Source organism: Sorex fumeus, unplaced genomic scaffold, assembly GCF_029834395.1.
Source record: "Sorex fumeus unplaced genomic scaffold, SorFum_2.1 ptg000122l, whole genome shotgun sequence".
Classification (NCBI taxonomy): domain Eukaryota; kingdom Metazoa; phylum Chordata; class Mammalia; order Eulipotyphla; family Soricidae; genus Sorex; species Sorex fumeus.
Window position 1 is genome coordinate 7,804,445 of NW_026606179.1, and position 20,134 is coordinate 7,824,578.

Consider the following 20,134-nt stretch of genomic DNA (forward strand, 5'->3'; position numbering starts at 1 on the left):
AAGAAATTAACCGGCCAAAAGTTAGGTGTGTGCGATTCACACACAACAAACCACCTCCAGCTCAGCTATACAAGTTAATTTATTGACCTTATCTCAGAGACCCATAAATCTCGAAAGAGATCAAAAGCCGCAGTTAGGGCCAGCTGAGAGCCCTAACTACAGAGCATATGCCAATAGTCTATTTCTCTGGAAAGGATGGATACAAGGGCCATGATCCAGAGACACACAAAAGAATCTCTGAACCAAGCAGCTCTCTGCAGAGATCCCTCCGGACTTTAAGTCAGGCAGACTTCACCAGGGTGCATCAGAAGGGGGCAGTTGTTGTCCCTCCATCTGACCCCTAAAAACCCCTGCAGCTGCCAACTTCCAGAATCCAATGAGAAGTGCGGATACACGGGTTCAGTGTTGGCAAACTCCAAGCCTCAAGGGATAGGGGATGGGCTGGTCCTTCTCATCCCCCTCACCACCGAACCCTGGAGGTCACACCCAAAAACTGCCTCTGGCTGCTACTTAAGCTCCTTACCGGCCATGATCTAGAGACATGCAAAAGAATCTCCAAACTGAGCAGCTTGCTGCAGAGATTTCTCCATACCCTAATTATCTAAAATTTTAGAATTCTAGGAGCACACAGTTGTTCTTGTGCGACATCTTATGCTATTCATAACAAACAATACAAAAGAGAGTATGGGGGAGATTGTCTCCATAGAGGCAGGGGGAGGGTTGGAAAGAGGGGGAAACTGGGGACCTTGGTGGTGGAAGATGGTGGAGGGTTGGGTTATCAATCATTGTATACTGAAACTCAAATAGGAAAGCTTTGTAACTGTATCTCACAGTGATTAAACAATAATAATCACTTGTATCACTTGTCATCCTGTTGCTCATCTATTTGCTCTAGTGGACACTAGTAACATCTCCATTCGTCCTTGTAGCATGCTAATGTAGCCCAATGGCGTCTGCTCATTCCAGGAACACAAAGAGCATCAAACCGTTCGCTCAGGGTTTTGATGAAGAAGTCTGACCATCTCATAGGTGAGTGGCCACGAGTTCTTTTGACGTCTTGTGGAATCCAGTTGGTAACAGCTCTAGTCCAGCAGTCTTGTCTAAATCACATTATGTGTCCAGCTCCGTTGATTTTTGATGACTTGGCAAATGAGACAGCGTCCCTGATCCTTGATTGTCGACAGAGGAGGATGGAACTCCAGATTCCTTCTCTCACCTTAGTGAAACGTGATATTCCAAGCATAACTCTTTTGATTTCTCTTTGGGATACCCGAATAGCATTCTCATCCTGTTTTCATAGGGCCCAGGTCTCTGAAGCATATGTTAGTGCAGGAAGAATGGAGGAGTCGAAAAGATGTGCCCAGAGCCAGAAGTTCTTCAACTTCTTAACCACTTCTTCGACGCTCTTGAAGGCGTTCCATGCCACTCTCTTCCTCCTGCACAGTTCAGGGCCAGGTCGTTAGTCATGTTGATTTCTCGACCTAGGTACACATAGCTGCTGCATTCAGAGATGTTGTTCCTTTGAGAACAAATGGTACATCAGGAACTAGTCTGTTTCTCATAAACATTGTCTTCATGAGATTCAACTGCAGTCTGACCTTTCCAGTCTCACAGTCGAAGTCCGGCCAGCATTCATGCCGCTTGGCTGATATTTGGTGTTATTAGAACGATGTCATCAGCAAAGCAGAGGTGGTATAGTTGCCAACCATCTATCTTCACCCCCGTTCCTTCCCATTCCAGTTGTTGCATGACGTTCTCGAGGGTGGCACTAAAGAGTTTCGATGAAATCGTATCGCCCCGTTGATCCCCTCTCTTTACGTTGATGATTACTTCCTTGTAGAATGGTGAGATCCTGGTGGTGAATCTGTAATACAGCTCACAGAGGATCCTGATGTACTGAGTTTGAATGCCCTGTTTGGCTAGGGCTTCGAAGACTGCTTCAATCTTAACAGAATCAAAGGCCTTCTTTAAATCAGTGAACATTAGTCAGAGCAGCATTGTGAACTCTTGTGAAACCTCAACGAGCTTGGTTACTGTGTGGATATGGTCAGTTGTGCTGAATCCTTTCAGATCCGGTTTGCTCGCATGGTTGTCCTTCGTCTAGTGTTCTGCCAATCCTATTCAGGATGACACGAGTGAATAACTTGTAGATGATGGACAACAGGCAGATCAGGTGATAGTTGCCGATGTCGTGGATGTCTCCCTTTTTGTACAACAGAACAGTCCTGCTGGTTTTTCATTGGGACAGAACCTTACATTCAGACAGGTAGCATGTGAAGAGCCAAGCTAGTGTATTGACAAGTACTGGCAGCAGATTCTTCAGGTATTTGGATCTGACCTTTTCTTGATCAGGTGCTGTGTGCTTCTTCGCCTACAAAATGGCATGTTGGGATTTCGGAAGGGAGAATGCTGGGAATATATCCATCCTGTGGAATTTGGTATGTGGGCAGTTGGACATGGCTGTTGAAGAGATCCGAGTCGAAGTCGTGGATAACCTTTTCCATTGCCCTTACAGAAGATATGATAGATCCATCAAGACATTGTAGGGCTGTCATCTTGGTCTTGTAGTTTGCCAAGTACTGGCAGGCATTGCGGATACTTTTCCTGGTTTCTGCCGCATCGGCCAACACTGCTGCTCTCTCTCTTTGAGGTCTTCCTTTATCACTTCTCTGCACAGCTTTGCGAGCTCAGACCTTAGCTTGTGATTGCCTGAGGCTGGCGCCAAACCACGTTGGCAAATGAGCTCAAGAGTTTCCGAAGACAGGCGTCTTTTGTGGCTTTCTCTCTCTTGGCGTTCCTCGCACAATCATGAGGGTGCTGAATCAGTCGATCGTATTCTTTGTTGATGTTGTCAATGACGGCATCTTCCCATATTGCCACAATAGTGCCAAAGAGCTCCCAGTTGGTGGTCATTCTGAGAGTTTTCTTCTTAACTTTGCAGCCCTTTCTCTCAGTTCCGTGAAGTAGAATTTTGCACCACGGAGACCGTGGTCTGATCCTGTTTAGAATTTTGGGACAACAGCAACATCTGTCAGGCAAAACCGTCAATTGAATATGATGTGATCAATTTCGTTGTGGAACTGTCCACCGGCAGACTCCCATGTCCAACGTTTAAAATTTGGCCTTCTGGAATTGTGAGTTACCATGAATAGTCTTGGTCGACGTGATGAACTCTGACAGTCTCTCACACTGTTTGTTCCATTCTAGGCCGTGGATCCCAATGTGGAATTCTTTAGGCAACCTTGTCGGTCTTATCTTGGCATTAAAATCACCGACAATGACCTTGAAGAAGGCGTGGTCTTCTTTAGAGAACTTCTCCAGCTCCATGTAGAACTTCTCAATTTCTTTGTCTCTTCGGATGTTGGTGCATAGATGACGAAGATAGAAATTGCTGGCATTGAGCCACATTTATTCAAGCGTAATCGTATTCGGGTTGCTAGGCATTCAAATGAATCAATGCTCACAGCCAAGTTCGTGTTGACAAGGACACCGACACCACCAATGCCTCTATTGTCGCATGTTCCGAGGAACAGTTCTCCTCCAGTGTCGAAAATGGCGTGATGTGATCAGTACCTTCTCATCTCGGTCAGACCAGTGATGTCGTACTTGATCTTCTGCGCTTGCACCATCAGGTCCTCGATGGATGCTTCCAATGCCAGCATACGTGCATTGAAAGTGCAGACAGTCATTTTAGTCCTTCTTCGTTTTGGCAGCCTAGTTAGGCCCTGAGATTTTATCAGCCTCTACTTGCTCATCCTTCTTAACGATGCCATATTGGGGGCTCTTTCGGGGTCAGGGGAATAAAAACCATTGTTTTTACTGTTTTTGGCATATCGAATACACCACGGGTAGCTTGCCAGGCTCTGTTATGTGAGTGGGATACTCTCGGAAGCTTGCTGGGCTCTCCGAGAAGAATGGAGGCTTTTAGGGTGACCTCTAATCGCCCTTACAGATGTTCCCATGGATCACATCATATTTGAAGCCCATCAAGTACAGTGCAGTAATTATGGGTATTAAGTGTCTTATGATGTGTCCTGCAGCCGCTTTGTGGAAAGCAAAGGTCTGGAAAGTGGCCTGGAGCATGGCAGCGGCTGGGTAGTAGAGGTAATGGAGGTCAGCCGATGAGGTATTTATCGCAAAGCTGTGCAGAGAAGTGTTAAAGGAAGACCTCAAAGTGAGAAGAGCAGCAGAGTTGGCCAATGCAGCAGACCCAGAAAAAGTATTCAGAACGCTCACCTGTCCTTCGCCAACTACAAGACCAAGATGACTGCCCTCTGATGTCCTGATGGATCTATCACATCTTCCAGAAGGGCAATGGAGAAGATTATCCACGACTTCTACTCGGATCTCTTTGATAGCCATGTCTACTTGCCCACATACCAAATTCTCAGGATGGATATGTCATTCCCAATGTTCTCCCTTCCGAAATCTGACATGCCATTTCATTGGTAAAGAAGTGTACAGCACCCGGTCCAGACAAGATCAGTCTTGAACACTTGAAGAATCTGCTGCCAGTACTCATCTATACACTGACTCGGCTCTTCACATGCTACCTGTCTGAATGTAAGGATCCGTCCCGATGGAGAACCAGCAGGACCATTCTGTTATACAAGAAGGGAGACATACATGACATCAGCACCTATTGCCTGATCTGCCTGTTGTCCATCACCTACAAGTTACTCACTTGACTCATCCTGAATAGAATAGACAGAACACTAGATGAAGGACAACCATGCGAGCAAACCAGGTTTCGAAAAGGACTCAGCATGATCGACCATAACCAACCAGTGACCAAGCTCATTAAGGTTTTGCAAGAGTTCAAGATGTCACTCTGTCTCACGTTCATCGATTTAAAGAAGGCATTTGATTCTGTTGATATTGAAGCAGTCATCAAAGCCCTAGGTCAAACAGGGCATTCAAACTCAGTACATCAGAATCCTCTGTGAGCTGTATTACAGATTACCACCAGGATCTCACCATTCTACAAGGAAGTGATCATCAACGTAAAGAGAGGGTTTCGATGGGGTGATACCATTTCACCGAAACTCTTCAGTGCCACCCTCGAGAACATCATGCGACGACTGGAATGGGAAGGAATGGGAGTGAAGATAGATGGTCAGCCACCACACCACCTTCGCTTCACTGATGACATCATTCTAATAACACCAAACATTATCCAAGCAGCACAAATGCTGATTGACTTCGACTGTGAGTGTGGAAAGGTCGGATTGCAGCTGAATCTCACTAAAACGATGTTCATGAAAAATGAACTAGTTCCTGACATTCCATTTGCTCTCAATGGAAAGAATGTCTCCAATGCAGCAGTTATGTGTACTTGGGTCAAGAACTCAACTTGAAGAACTACTTGGTGCCAGAGCTGCGCAGGAGGAAGAGAGTGGTGTGGAATGCCTTCAAGAGCATTAAAGAAGTTGTTAAGAGGACGAAGAAACTCTGACTCCAGGCACATGTTTTCAACTCCACCGTTCTTCCTGTATAACATATGCCTCAGACACCTAGGCCCTACGAAAACAGGACGAGAACGCTATTCGGGTATCCCAAAGAGGAATCGAAAGAGCTATACTTGGAATACCACATTTCACTCAAGTGAGAGAAAGAATCCGGAGTTCCAACTTCCATCAATGATCAAAAATCAGGGATGCTATCTCGTTTGCCAAGGCATCAAAAATCAGATGGGCCAGATACATAATGCGATTTAGAGACGACTGCTGGACTAGAGCTGTTACCAACTGGATTCCACAGGACGTCAAAAGGACGTGTGGCCGCCCACCTACGAGATGGTCAGACTTCTTAGTCAAAACCCTGAACAAATGGTTTGAGGCTCTTCTTGTTCCTGGAGCGAGCAGATGCCATTAGGCTACACTAGCAAGCGACAGGGTTGAATGGAAACGTTACTGGCGCCCACTCAAGCAAATAGAAGATTAACATAATGACAAGTGATACAAGTGAAGCAAACACCTGTTGGATGAAGAAGGAAGCGCTGTTAACAACGTCCTTCAGACACAACTCTGCATTCCAATGAGAGAAACTGAGTTCTGTCATTCAAACTGTCTTCTGAGTCAGTTTTAGCCAGCTGTCTTCTGCACCACTGTGTGTTTCAACAGAGGGGTAATTGGCTCTGCTATGACGGATGTAACAGGAGTGAGCAGTTTCAGTGGAGTGTTGAATGCAGCAAGCATATTAATGCTATTTCCCACTTCCTCAGGGAGCAGGAACAAGATCATGTTCTGCACTGCCTTCCCTGAACCTGGCACTGTTGCTGACAGATGATTCCCCGACACAAGTGTCTTAGAGATTAAAAGGGCTGCAAACACTTTATGTCTGGAGTTCAGAATTCTAATACTTTTCTGGGTTTGCTGTGATGTGATTTTGAACAGATCTTCAAGTCTCCTGTCCCCGTGCCTGGCTGTCCTCACTGGGGCCCCTTGGAGGGGAGCGGGTTGAGCTTTCCTCCCCGCCCTGACCAGGGCTCCGGAAGCCAAAGACCTCCAGGACCAGCCACCACCATGCTGAGACCACTCTCTGCATACCTGAAGGTACCGGCAGAGGAACAAAGGCAAGCGGGTCCCAGGGCTGAGATCTCCAAGCCTACTCGGATCAGGGCTGAGCATCCTCCACCCAGATCCTCCGAATTTCAGTAGGCGGGGGTCACACCCACCAACTGGCCCCCTGGTGCCGTGTAATCCATCAACGGCCAAGACTCAGAGACTATAAAACCCAGCTCCCGGAAGCGACATCTTATTATCTCATTCCTACTTTGCACAAATTGGCAGGCTACCGAATGTAACCTGCCCACGTGGCAGAGTCTGGCAAACTCCCCGTGGCGTACCCAATATGCCAAATACCAGTAACAATGATGGGTCTCATTCTCCTAAAGAGCCCTGAATATAGCACTTTCTTAAAAATCTCAGGGCTAGGATGAAGGAGACGTTACTGGGGCCTGCTCGAGGCAATCGACGAATAACAAACAGGATGGTCGTGATTCGTCGTCGTGATTCAAGAGGAATAAGGAGATCGTGAGACGTCCTTACTTAGGAAGGGTAACTCAGTCAAGGACTCATGGTACACACGTGGAGGGGAAGGACACAAAGTTCAGGGGCAGAACCAGGGGAAGGAGCAAGAAAAGTGAAAGGGAAGAAAAAGGAGAAGGTGACTGAGGAGTTCTTCAGGAAGGAGAGCTCTGCCAGCAACTTCAAAGTTTGTTTGGTCACCATGAGCTGATACCAGATGTCAACTGCAGTGCTGCATGAGATGCCAGAAGCAGACTAGGGAAAGGCTTGTCTGAGTGGCAGAGTGCACCACTGGACCAGCCCAGGTGTAGGGGGCACCCATAGTCAGCCCCACCCCAATGGTGGCATTATGAGCCTCCGTCTCCATCACCAGTTTCTTATTTGAAGCTCAGTGTCCTAAAAATACCACTGGGGTTGTATGTCTCTGATGAGACAATTGGGACACTAAATGATGTTTCCACCATGTGCTTAGAGGAATGTCAATGTTTTCTCTGTTTTGGGCACAGAGGGGTGGGTATTGGGCCACACCTACTAGTGCTCAGAGCTTACATATGGCTCTGCATTCAGGGATCTCTCCCTGCACTGCTCAGAGACTCCATTTGTGTTGTAGAGCATGGGAGATTAAAACAGCCACTTCTGTGCACATGCAAAGCAGCCACCATAAACCCTGTCTATAATTCTGCCCCAGGTATCAGATTGTTGTCATCCAATCCCCTTGACATTCATAACATTATTGTGAAAAATATACCTAGAATATAAATTCAGATACAAATTTATAATAAAAGTAGAGGATTTTTTTCATTTATTTTTGAAGGACCACACCGAGTGTGGTTCAGGGCTTACTCCTGGCTTTTTGCTCAGGGATCACTCCTGGTAGGCTTGGGGGCTCCCTCTGTACTATCTTTATACCATCATTCCTGTCACTGTGTGGAATATTTTTTAGAAGAGTGATTTGGCAATTCAATTTACAGCATTATCCTCAATTCCTATATATTTAATTTTCTGATTTTTTCAAGAGCCAAAAAATTAAAAATCTGATTTTATTGAATTTAGCAATTTCACATGGGCTGGAGCGATAGCACAGCGGGTAGGGCGTCTGCCTTGCACGCAGCCAACATGGCCGACCCGAGTTCGATTCCTCCGCCCCTCTCAGAGAGCCCGGCAAGCTACCGAGAGTATTCGATATGCCAGACACAGTAACAACAAAGTCTCCAATGGAGACGTTACTGGGCCCGCTCGAGCAAATCGATGATCAACGGGAGGGCCTTTACTTTACTTTTACTTTTTAGCAATTTCACAAGACCTTGAATTTATTATAACAGTTGAAACAGAAGCAAGAGCTGCTATCCAAGTTATCATGAGGTTGAATGATTATATGAGCACAGAGACTTAGTAATAACAATGAAAAGAATCAAGGTTATGATCTCTTGAATGAAACTAATCACAAAAATGTACAGCATCATTTTAGGAAACAGACAATGTCCCATAGATTTGGGAAAGGCAAGCGTTTCGTGTCTTAATATATTCAGGCCCATTGTTTTACCACTCTGTCTCACCAACTATTATTTGTCTCATTACAGATGGACATGCCCTAAGAGCTAGCTTGTTTGTTAGCTAGGGTCTAGGAGTTTGTCCTGCTGGGTTTATCCACAACAGAAGACATAAGTAATGTACTCTTCAGGGCTTTTCTGGCACTCTGGAGGATGGAGGATGTGCTCCTCATCATCTATCTCACACACAGTCACAGCAAGCTCAACAAGCTCATGTACTTCTTCCTGGGCAACCTCAGCTGCCTGGAGATGAACTACATATCTGTGACCATGCCCAGTCTGCTCGCAGGGCTGTGGGCGGGAAGATGCTCGGGCTTCACCTCAATGGGATTCTCTCATCATTTCTAAAACAGGGAGGAACACGTGCCTCAGACCCTCTTTCTAGAAGGACCCATGTGGGAATAGCTTCCACGGCCGAGGGGAAGGAGACTGGCCACAGCAAGAAACATGGCTCCAGATTCTTTCCTTGCCTGTTCTGTTCCAGCACCTGGTTTCAGCAGTGTTCCAAACCCAAAGGTTTGCCTGCCTGCACACTTCCAAGGCCCCTGTCACCCACCCTTCCCCAATCAATGGTGCTTAGGGCTCACTCCTGGCTCTGTGCTCAGGGATCACTTCTGGTGGGGCTTGGGGGACACTATGAGGTGTTGAGGATCAAACCCAGATCAGCTGTGTGTAAGACAAGACCTGGATGTCACCAAACTCTTACTTAATTGTTATAGTTTGGGTCACATGTTTACAATAATTGTTAATGCTTACGGTTTTGGTATGTGACAAGTCTCGACTTTTAATTTAGTTTAATTAATGAGCTTTTAAAAAATTTATTATATAAGATGGACTTCTTTTCTTTTCTTTTTTTTTTATTAGTGAAGCACCATGAGGTACAGTTGTAGATTTACAAATCTTTGTGCCTGAGTTTCGGTCATACAATGATCAAATACCCATCCCTCCACCAGTGCCCATTTCCCCCCACCCCCCGTCCCACCCTGCCTCTGTGGCAGGGCATTCCCCTTTGTTCTCTCTCTCCTTTTGGGTGCCGTGGTCTGCAAAAGAGGCACTGAGTGGCAATCATGTTCAGTCCATAGTCTACTTTCAACATGCATTTCCCCTCCTGGGAGGATCCTCCAAACACCCTTCATTTGGTGTTCCCTTCTCTATCTGAACTGCCCTTTCCCCTAGAATATCCGGCTGGCCTCTAAGTTATGGAGTAATCCTCCTGGTGTTGATCTCAGCTATTCTTAGGTATTGATCTCATATTTTGTTGCTTTATATCCCCCAGATGAATGCAATTTTTCTATGTCTATCCCTCTCTTTCTGACTCATTTCGCTTAGCATGATACTTTCCATATTGTACCACTTGTATGTAAATTTCATGACTTCATCTTTTCTAAGAGCTATGTAGTACTCCATTGTGTAGATGTACCAGAGTTTCTTTAACCAGTCATCTGTTCTTGGGCACTCAGGTTTCTTCCAGTTTCTGGCTATTGTAAACAGTGCTGCAATGAACAAACAAGTGCAGATGTCACTTCGACTACACATTTTTGCCTCTCTGGGGTATATTCCCAGGAGTGGTATCGCTGGGTCAAATGGGAGCTCAATTTCTAATTTTTTGAGAAACGAAGATGGACTTCTTTTTGTTTTATAGATTTTTTATTGAATCTCACTGTGAGATAGACCCTTCCAAAGGTGTTCATGATTAGATTTCATTCATACAGTATTCATCACCTATCCCTCCACCAGTGTACATTTCCCAGCACCAGTGTCCCCAGCTTCCCTCCCATCCCCCTTCCCCTCCAATTTGCCTCTATGGCAGGCACCTCTCTCTTTCTGTCTTTCTCTCTCTGAGGTGAATTTCTTAAGTGCACCTGCATGATGAATTTTAACACACATAGAAAGTACTTTGATAAATGTTTTTATAGAGAATGAATAGATGCAACAAAACCATGGAACATGGGATTGGGCAGAAAACAGTAAAGCAGCAGCTCCTTTACTAGGACCCCAGTTACAAACAGGAAGTTTATCCCCGAGTCCTCTGGACTTCCCCAAGTTCCTTCCCCTAAGGAGGAAATCTTGAAGGAGAGCTGGTGGTATTCTCATTTTTTTGTTTTTTGTTTTTGTTTGGGTGCCACACTGGGTAGTGCTCAAGATTACTCCTGGCTCTGCCCTCAGGGATCACTTCTGACTGACTTGGGGGACCATATAGGGTGTCAGGGTTGGAACCTGGATCAGCTACGTGCAAGGCAAGTGTTCTGCCCACTGTTCTATGGCTCCAGTCCAAGTTATTTACATTTTCCCTATAACTATGTCCCTAAACAGTAGGATTTGTAAACCTTTTGCAGTTTGATTTCACGTCAGTGGAACCACACTGCTTGTAAACTTATCAAAATACATTTCTTCACTCAACATCTGCTTCTAAGAAGGATTTCAGGATAGTGTTGGGTGTAGTGAAGATTCAGTCACTGATTTACAGGGTAGCCTTTACAGAGGGTTCCCATAAATTTTCTCTTTACCATTCTCTTATCAGCTACTAATCTGCTCTCCTTGCACACCCTTCACATATCAGTTCCACACCCTTCACTTACCAGCGAGGGTGTAACTTTTCTTGCTTGCTATCCTAGCAGATTAGCTTTGCTTTGATCATAACTCTGCATAGACACTGAACTTTCCTTTAAACTTTACTAGAAAATGTTAGACTGTTTTCTGATTAGCCTCCCAGTTCAGACCCCTAGTAGACATTCCTGTTATTAGATAACCGAGTATGGAATGTATCTTATTCTGCTTCTAATGCCCGCTATCTTGATTCCTGGTTCACGTTTAGAATAATTGATGACTTTTTATGTGATTCCATGCATTCCTTTTGCCCATTTTCCTATTCTGTGTATTAGTTCGCCAGTGTCCCATGTAACTGTGTAGGGAACTCATTGCATTTAGGTATTGCAGGTACTCTTTTCCAGGTTGTGGTTTAAAAAAAGTTTTCTGTGATGATCAGAATGGTTTGAAGTAGGCAGGTAGGTTAGGAAAGCTACCTTCCCACCCCCACCCGCTGCAGACACACACATCATGGCAACAAAATTCCTGGGAAATAATAAGCCACCAGTTCTAAATTTGACCCACCTTGTAGGTACAGAAAAAAAGACCTGGTAAAATCTTCTCCAGCAGCAGCTCCTGAGGAGACCTGACCCTCCCTAGAACCCTCAGTTCTCTCTCTTTTTTTTTTTGGATTTTTTTGGGTCACACCCAATGATGCTCAGGGGTTACTCCTGGTGTTGCTCAGGAGACCATATGGGATGGGATGCTGGGGATTGAACCCTTGTTGGACACACGCAAGGCAAATGAATCCCTTCCTGCTGAACTATCACTCTGGCCCGCAATTCCTTCATTTAATCTGATTAACTCTCAGCCAGACCAGAGAAGCCTAGACCCAACCTCCAAGAAAAAGATCCAGTAGGAACAAATGAGTTCTTTTTTTTTTAAATTTTTTAAAAAAAATAATGTAGGAGTGCTCGGGGGAAAATTAACATTGTCAAAATGGCAAAACTTCCCAAAGCACTGTACAAATTCAATGCGATCCCTATTACTATACCCATGACATTCTTCAAAGAAATGGAGCAAACACTCCTAAAATTTATATGGAACAATAAGCCCCCACGAATAGCTAAAGAAATTCTTGGGAAAAAGAAAATGGGAGGAATCAACCTCCCTAACTTCAAACTCTACTACAAAGCAGTAATAATTAAAACAGTATGGTACTGGAACAAAGACAGAGCTGCAGACCAATGGAACAGGGTTGAATATACTGACATCTTCCCCCAAGCATATGATCATCTAATCTTTGATAAGAGGGCAAGAAAAGTGAAGTGGAGAAAGGAAAGCCTCTTTAACAAATTGTGCTGGCAAAACTGAACAGCTACATGCAAAAAAATGGGCTCAGATCTCTGCCTAATGCCATATACAAAAGTAAGATCAAAATGGATTAAAGACCTCAACATCAGACCGGAATCCATAAAGTTCATTGAAGACAAAGTTGGCAAAACCCTCCATGATATTAAAGCTAATGGTATCTTCAAAGAAGTCATGCCACTGGCCGAGCAAGTGAAAACGAGATAGACAAATGGGACTATCTTAAACTAAGAAGCTTCTGCACCTCCAAAGAAACAGTGACCAAAATACAAAGACAGTCTACAGAATGGGAAAGGATATTCGCCGAATACACATTCGACAAGGGGTTGATATCAAGGATATACAAGGTACTGGTTGAACTCCACAAGAAGAAAACATCCAACCCCATCAAAAAATGGAGCAATGAAATAAACAGAAACTTTCTCAAAGAAGAAATCCGAATGGCTAAAAGGAACATGAGAAAATGCTCTACATCATTAATCATCAGAGAGATGCAAATCAAAACAACAATGAGATATCATTTCACACCACAGAGACTGGCCCACATCCAAAAGAACAAAAGCAACCGGTGCTGGCGTGGATGTGGCGAGAAAGGGACCCTCCTTCACTGCTGGTAGGAATGCCGACTGGTTCAGCCCTTTTGAAAAACAGTATGGACGACTCTCAAAAAGTTAGAAATTTAGCTCCCATTTGATCCAGCAATACCACTCCTGGGAATATATCCCAGAGAGGCAAAAATGTATAGTCGAAGTGACATCTGCATTTGTTTGTTCATTGCAGCTCTCTTTACAATAGCCAGAATCTGGAAAAAACCTGAGTGCCCGAGAACAGATGACTGGTTAAAGAAACTTTGGTACATTTATACAATGGAGTACTATGTAGCTGTTAGAAAAGACGAAGTCACGAAATTTACATACAAGTGGTACTACATGGAAAGTATCATGTTAAGCGAAATGAGTCAGAAAGAGAGGGATAGACATAGAAAGATTGCATTCATCTGGGGAACATAAAGTAACAAAATAGGAGACTAACACCCAAGAGTGGCCGAGATTAGTACCAGGAATTTTGCTCCATGGCTTGGAGACCAGCCCCACATGCTAGGGGAAAAGGAAGCTCAGATAGAGAAAGGAGCACCAAATAAAGGTGTTGGGAGGATCTTCCCAGGATGGGAGAAACTTTCTGAAAGTAGACTATAAACCAAACATGATTGCCACTCAATGCCTCTTATGAAAACCACAACAACCAAAAGGAGAGAGAGAACAAAAGGGAATGCCCTGCCACAGAGGCAGGGTTGGATGGGGGATATGGGCAGTGGGAGGGATACTGGGACCTGTGGAGGTGGAAAATGGGCACTGGTGAAGGGATGGGTACTTGATCATTGTATAACTGAGACCCAAGCACAAAAATTTGTAAGTCTATAACTGTACCTCATGGTATTTAATAAAAATAAAATAAAAATAATGTAGGAGTACTGCTATTTGTTCAGTCATTGATTAAGCTGATTGAATTGGGCATGAACTTCACATTACTTTTTTATTTTACTGTATCACCGTGAAATAGAGTTACAAAGCTTTCATGTTTGAGAATCAGCCATACAATGATGAAACACCCATCCTTCCACCAGTGTACATTTTCCACCAGCATTGTCCAAAATATTACCCCCCCCTCACATACATACACATTGCAGTTCTCACCCTGCCTCTATGGCAGACAATTTCCCCAATACTCTCTCTAATTTGGGGCATTAATTTTTCTCGAATTTTCCCACCACTATTCAAGCCTACCTGCCAGGGGCAGACACTGGATAATATATTTTCTATAGCTCCTTTCAAATATCACGAGAGCTCACAAGACACAATTGTAAATGTAAATTTCTAGACTGTAAATTGTTGGGTTCCAGAGACATCTCTGTATGGCACTAATCTATTTTGGGATTCAATTGGGAGGCTCTGTGGGCCAGGGCTGTTTTCGTGCTAAGATGGCATCCGGAGGCAAATTGTGAGCATGACAGCCAGTCTTCTGGTAAGTGGTGGCCCAGGGAGGGACAGCCCAGGTTCTCTGCCACCATGCAGCCTGGAGATTTAGTCCTGAACCCGAATACCTAGGCTTTGCTTTTGAAAGCTCTTGGTCACCGGGATTCCATCTGGAGTAGGTGGGTAGACTGCATCTGTTCCATCTGGGGTGTCCTAGTGATATTGTCTTGGTAAGGGGCCTGGAGAGATCTCCAACGCTGTGGTGTCATCTGGGACTTGCTGCTGTGTCTCTGGGCCAGGGCTGTTGGTGCACTAAGATGGTTCCTGGATGCTAATTGTGAGCATAACAGCCAGTCTTATGGGCGGGGTGGGGGGGGGGGGGACCTGGGGACGGACAGCCCAGGTCCTCTGTTGCCATGCATCCTGGAGATGTAGTCCTGCAACCCACATACCTTGGCCTTGCTTGTGGAAGCTCTTGGTCACCGGGGTTCCATCTGGAGTAGGCAGGGAGACTGTAACTGCTCCATCTGGGGTGTCCTGGTGATCTTGGTTCGGTATGGGACCTGGAGAGATCTCCAGCACTGTGGTGTCTTCTGGGACTTGCTGCTGTGTCTCTGGGCCAGGGCTGTTGGTGCACTAATATCCACATTACAAAATTTTCAGCATATTATATCTTGGTGAGGTCCGTCCTGAGATGGTGGATTCAGGCTTGGTGTATGGCAGCAATTTTGGATTGTGGAAGCAAGTGGCTGCCGGGGACTCTGCTTGGGCCGGCACAGGCCAACCCTTCTCCTTCAATTTACTCCAGACTGTATGGGTCAGAGCTTAACTGTGGCTTTTGATTTATTTCGAGATTTTTTTAGGGGTCTCTGAGGCAAGGCCAATAGTAGAGCTTACAGGATGGCGCTGTAGTTGGTTCATGGGGGTGACTGCCAGTTCTTCCATGTGTATTGGGAAGAGGGGGAGGTAGCTCATCCCAACTCTGAGTGAGTGAGCTTTTATAGCTGAGCTGGAGGTGGTTTGTGGGTGTGATTCCCACAAACCTAACTTTTGGCCATTTAATTTCTTGGTAAACTTGTTTCCAAGTTATTGGGGTCTGGCCAAAGGGACAGCGGCAATTTTGGGGTATCAGGAAGCCTGAAGGCAACAAGAGGCTGCTGATGCACCTGCCTCGCAGGTACAGCTTGACCTTTTGGTGGCACCATACCCCCACAAAGGAATTTCTTGGAAACAACACTAGCAATGGACTCTTACCTAGCCAGAAAGCCCCACGTGGGGCAGCTTGGGAAAACCCTATAAAAGTCACCTTAAACAAAGGAAGGGTGTATGTATGCTGCCTGAGCCCATTTGCTGCTGTGTCCACGAGGCCGAGCACATATTGTACCCGAGCACATGTGGCGCCCACATCTCTCCTTCTGAGATGTGTACTTTCATGCTTCCATATCTAATGCTGCTGTGTGAGTAGGGGCTCTCTCTCTCTGCCCTTGGAGAAGCCCAAGTTCTCTCTTGAGTGCATTACTCTACTCTCTCGCTTTCCCTCTCTCCTTCCTGTCCTAAAACCCTCCAAATAAAATCTGTCTTTATTTCACTGCTTATCTACTCCTGAAATTGTTTTCTACAAAGCAAAACAAGAACTTGTAACCTGGGTATTGGGGTTGCAGAGACGGGAGACGGGTCAGGAGAAAGTGACCATGTCTCTCCTCCCCACCTCACATAAGCTACCCGTAGGGGCCCACTGACCTCAATTTCAGATAATTCAATATTTTTTAATTTTGTAGTGAATTCATGTTTCGAAATTAATTTTTGGTATTTTATTACTTTCAATATCTTCAGGACCATAAGGATGTACATCTGTTCTGTTTTCTGAATTGGCAGATTGGCACTCCCTGTTTATGTTTTAACCTGAAATGGAACTCTTCCCTCTGCATCCAGTCAGCTGTAAGGCTTCATGTCTTTGTCTTCGTGTGAATTAATTGAACTATTGCAGATGGCGAGGTGACAGTGCCAGGGCTGAGCTGCAGACAGCCCCAGCTCCATCGGCACCAGTGGTCCCTTCCAAGCACTGCCAGGAGCCAGCCACCTTGGAGCACTGAGCTGGGATTAGCTTCTGTGTGGCCCCAAACACAGGGAGGCACAAGCCTGTCCCTGTCCTCACTGTAGACCCACTGTGTCCATCCCAGGGGCTCTTTCTGATGTATATTTTAGCTCTGAGATTTGGTTCTCCCCCGCAGCTGCTCACTGGCCTCGTTCCAGGCAAGGGCACAAATATGCTCCCAGCTCACTTGCACTTTCATTTTCTTCTTCCTCCTTGTAGGCCCTCCTGCTGGCTCTGTATGCAGTGGCTTCTACTCATTGGTCATAAATAACCCCAGAGGTGAGACGCTTCTTCCAGAATTCCCACAGACGTCTGTTGGACATTCTTTCCTCTGTGCATCTCCCTGAGACCCACGTCTGCATCCACCTGAGCTGGTGACCTGCTTCTCCCCACACCCTGGGCTGGCACAGTCACTGCCACGTAGCCTGTCCTCAGTGAAACACCCATCACACATACAGGTAGGAGGCAGAATCAGTAATGTTTATCTCACCACCCAGAAACTAGAGTCCAGGCTACAGTAATCATGAAAGAGTGGATCCTTGCTTCTGGAGCTCTCTCCTCAGACAAGCTATGGCAGCTTGATAATATGGCTGGTAAAGCCAGTCCTGTTTGTATAGAAATCAATTGACTTCTTTCTTTGGCGGGGGTGAGGGGAGTGGGCCACACTCATGTTGCTCGGGGTTTACTCCTGCTGGGGCTCTATGAGGCATGGAGATTGAAACCAGATTGGGTTTTGCCAGGCTATTCTTTGGACCCAAGTTTCAATTAATCAAAATCTATCAGCTCTCATTTGTTTGGAGACAAGGCACAAATAGAAGACAGAACAAATGCTGCTGCATGCTTTTCTCTGCCACATCCTGCAGTTTTCTTCAGGAGAAACTGCTGGTCACCACTGTTCTCTAGTAAACCCTGGCAAATCTTTTTCACAAGTCCAGCCCAATGGTGGGCCATACAGCTCCAAAATGGGTGGGTAGTGTTTGGAGATTTCCTTTACCCTGAGCACATCAGATCCTGGGAAATTCTCTTTTTTTGCGATTTTTATGCATTTTATTTATTTATTTTTGCTTTTTGGGGTCACACCCGGTGATGCACAGGGTTACTCCTGGCTCTGCACTCAGGGATTACCCCTAGAGGTGCTCAGGAGACCATATGGGATGCTGGGAATCGAACTCAGGTCGAATCTATGTGCAAGGCAAACGCCCTACCAGCTGTGCTATCACTCCAGCCCCTATGCATTTTATTTTTATAAAGTAGTTCACAATACTTCATTACAGATAATATTCAAACACTCACCCAACCAGCTAGCACCTTCCCACCACAATAAGAGGGAAGTATGTAAAGTTTGTTGATTTCATTCTGGGGCCCTTTAAGACTGTATATATGAGAATACAAGCAAGTATGTTAAAACCAAACACATGTGTGCTGCTTTAGGTACATAAGTGGACTAGAATACAAGAAGTTGCATGCCATGAATGTGGCTGCACACTCCAGGAAATATTGCATAGCTCTCTTCCAGGAGCTTTTTTTTTTCTTTTTGGGTCACACCCAGTGATCAGGGATGCTCAGGTGTTACTCCTGGCTCTCCACTCAGGAATTACTCCTGGCGGTGCTTGGGCGACCATATGGGATGCCAGGGATCTAACCCAGGTCAGCTGCGTGCAAGGCAAACGCCCTGCCCGCTATGCTATTGCTCCAGCCCTCCAGGAGCTTTGTTTTAAAGTCTCTAGATCTTGGCCAGGCTGGAGTGATAACACAGCGGTAGGGCGTTTGCCTTGCATGCAGCCAACATGGCCGACCCGAGTTCGATTCCTCCGCCCCTCTCGGAGAGCCCGGCAAGCTACCGAGAGTATCTCGCCCTCACGGCAGAGCCTGGCAAGCTATCCGTGATGTATTCGATATGCCAAACACAGTAACAACAAAGTCTCCAATGGAGACGTTACTGGGCCCGCTCGAGCAAATCAATGAACAATGGGAGGACAGTGACAGTGACAGATCTTGGCTGTTGATGAGATTATGTGGCGCCGGGGAAGTTTGTGGGTGTGGCTGGAAAACTGGGGATCAGAGTGGGAGAGGCCCAGTCCCAATCCGAGCAGGCTTGGATATCTCAGCCACAGGTCCCATGTACCTGGGTTTCTCTTCTAGTTCCTTTATGTGTGAGTCTTATCTGAGAGTGTGTAGAGTGGCCTTGGGTATGGCTGTGACTGGGTTCTGGAGGTTTTCAGCTGCAGGGTTTCTGCTTGGGCCGGGAAGGAAAACTCAACCCGCCCCCCTCTGAGGGGGCCCCAGTGAGGACAGCCTGGCTCGGGGGCAGGAGAATCTGCTACCCAGAAAAATTCTTTAGAAAAAGAACTGCAGCCTTGAATAGGGGCTGAGCTCAGCTCACCTTGTTGATGAACTTTCCACATTCAGAGGGGTTGGGGGAGAGGTAGGATTCTAAGGCACATTCCCCCCCCGCCCCCACACTCCCTCTTTCTGGAATCTCCCACTCCATTCTGTCCCATCACCGTCCAGTCCATGTCTCTGCATGTCTCTGCATGGTTCCTTCTCTCTCATCAATGGAGCAATCCCTAGGATGGGCCAACCTGTCCCAATTCCAGGAGTTCATCCTGCTGGGACTTTCCTCTGAGCAAGACCCATGGGGCATCCTGTTTGCGGTCTTCCTGGACCTCTATTTGCTGATGCTCCTGGAGAACATGTTCATCATCTACCTTACCTGTGACCACAGTGAGCTCCACAAGCCCATGTACTTCTTCCTGGGCAACCTTAGCTGCCTGGAGATGAGCTACATATCTGTGACCATGCCCAGCTTGCTTGCTGGGCTGTGGGTGGAACACTGCTACATAACCTTTACTGCCTGCATGACCCAACTCTTCTTCATCTCCCTCATCAGCACCAAGTGCTCCCTCTGGCTTCTATGGCCTATGAATGACTACTACATGGCCATCTGCCAGGTCCCCAGGTCTGCCTGGGCCGGGTCTATCCTCATGGCTTGGTGAGCTGCTAGTGTTGGTGATAAAGACATGTGCATTGCCAGCCTGTCCTTTTGTGGCTCTAATGTCCTCAACCACTTCTTCTGTGACATATCCCCTCTGCTCAACCTGTCTTGCACCCATGTGGCTCTCATAGAGCTGGTGGACTTCATCTCAGTCATCGTCATCTTCTAGCGGTCCCTGCTTGTGGCCATTGCCTCCTAACTTGGTCATCAGCAGAGCCATGCTCTGCATGCCATCAGCTACTGCCCAGCACAAAGTCCTGTCCACCTGTGCATCACACCTTGTTGTGGTGGACATCTTCTACTTTGTGGTCCTCTTCATGTACTCCTCGACCAGCTACCCCGACCCCACAGACCTCATCAAGGTGTTGTCGGTCATCTACACAGAAGTCACACCCAGCTGCAGCCCCATCATCTACTGTCTGTGCAACCAGCAGGTGCGGGTGGCTCTTCAGAACACCTGCTCTCCCCCTCACCCCTGGTGCCCAGCGTTGGTGATCAGGGCTGGTGCCCCCCACCTCTTTCATGTCCCCAACCACATCCACGCACTTCAGGGGCCAGTAAAAGCCCAGAGGAAATCTCGGCCATGCCTTGTATGA

General features: G+C 46.3%; 1 pseudogene; it reads left to right on the top strand.

The window, feature by feature from the left end:
* Positions 1-19,098: 19,098 nt before the first annotated feature.
* On the top strand, positions 19,099-20,134 carry LOC130044462 (olfactory receptor 5-like; annotated as a pseudogene).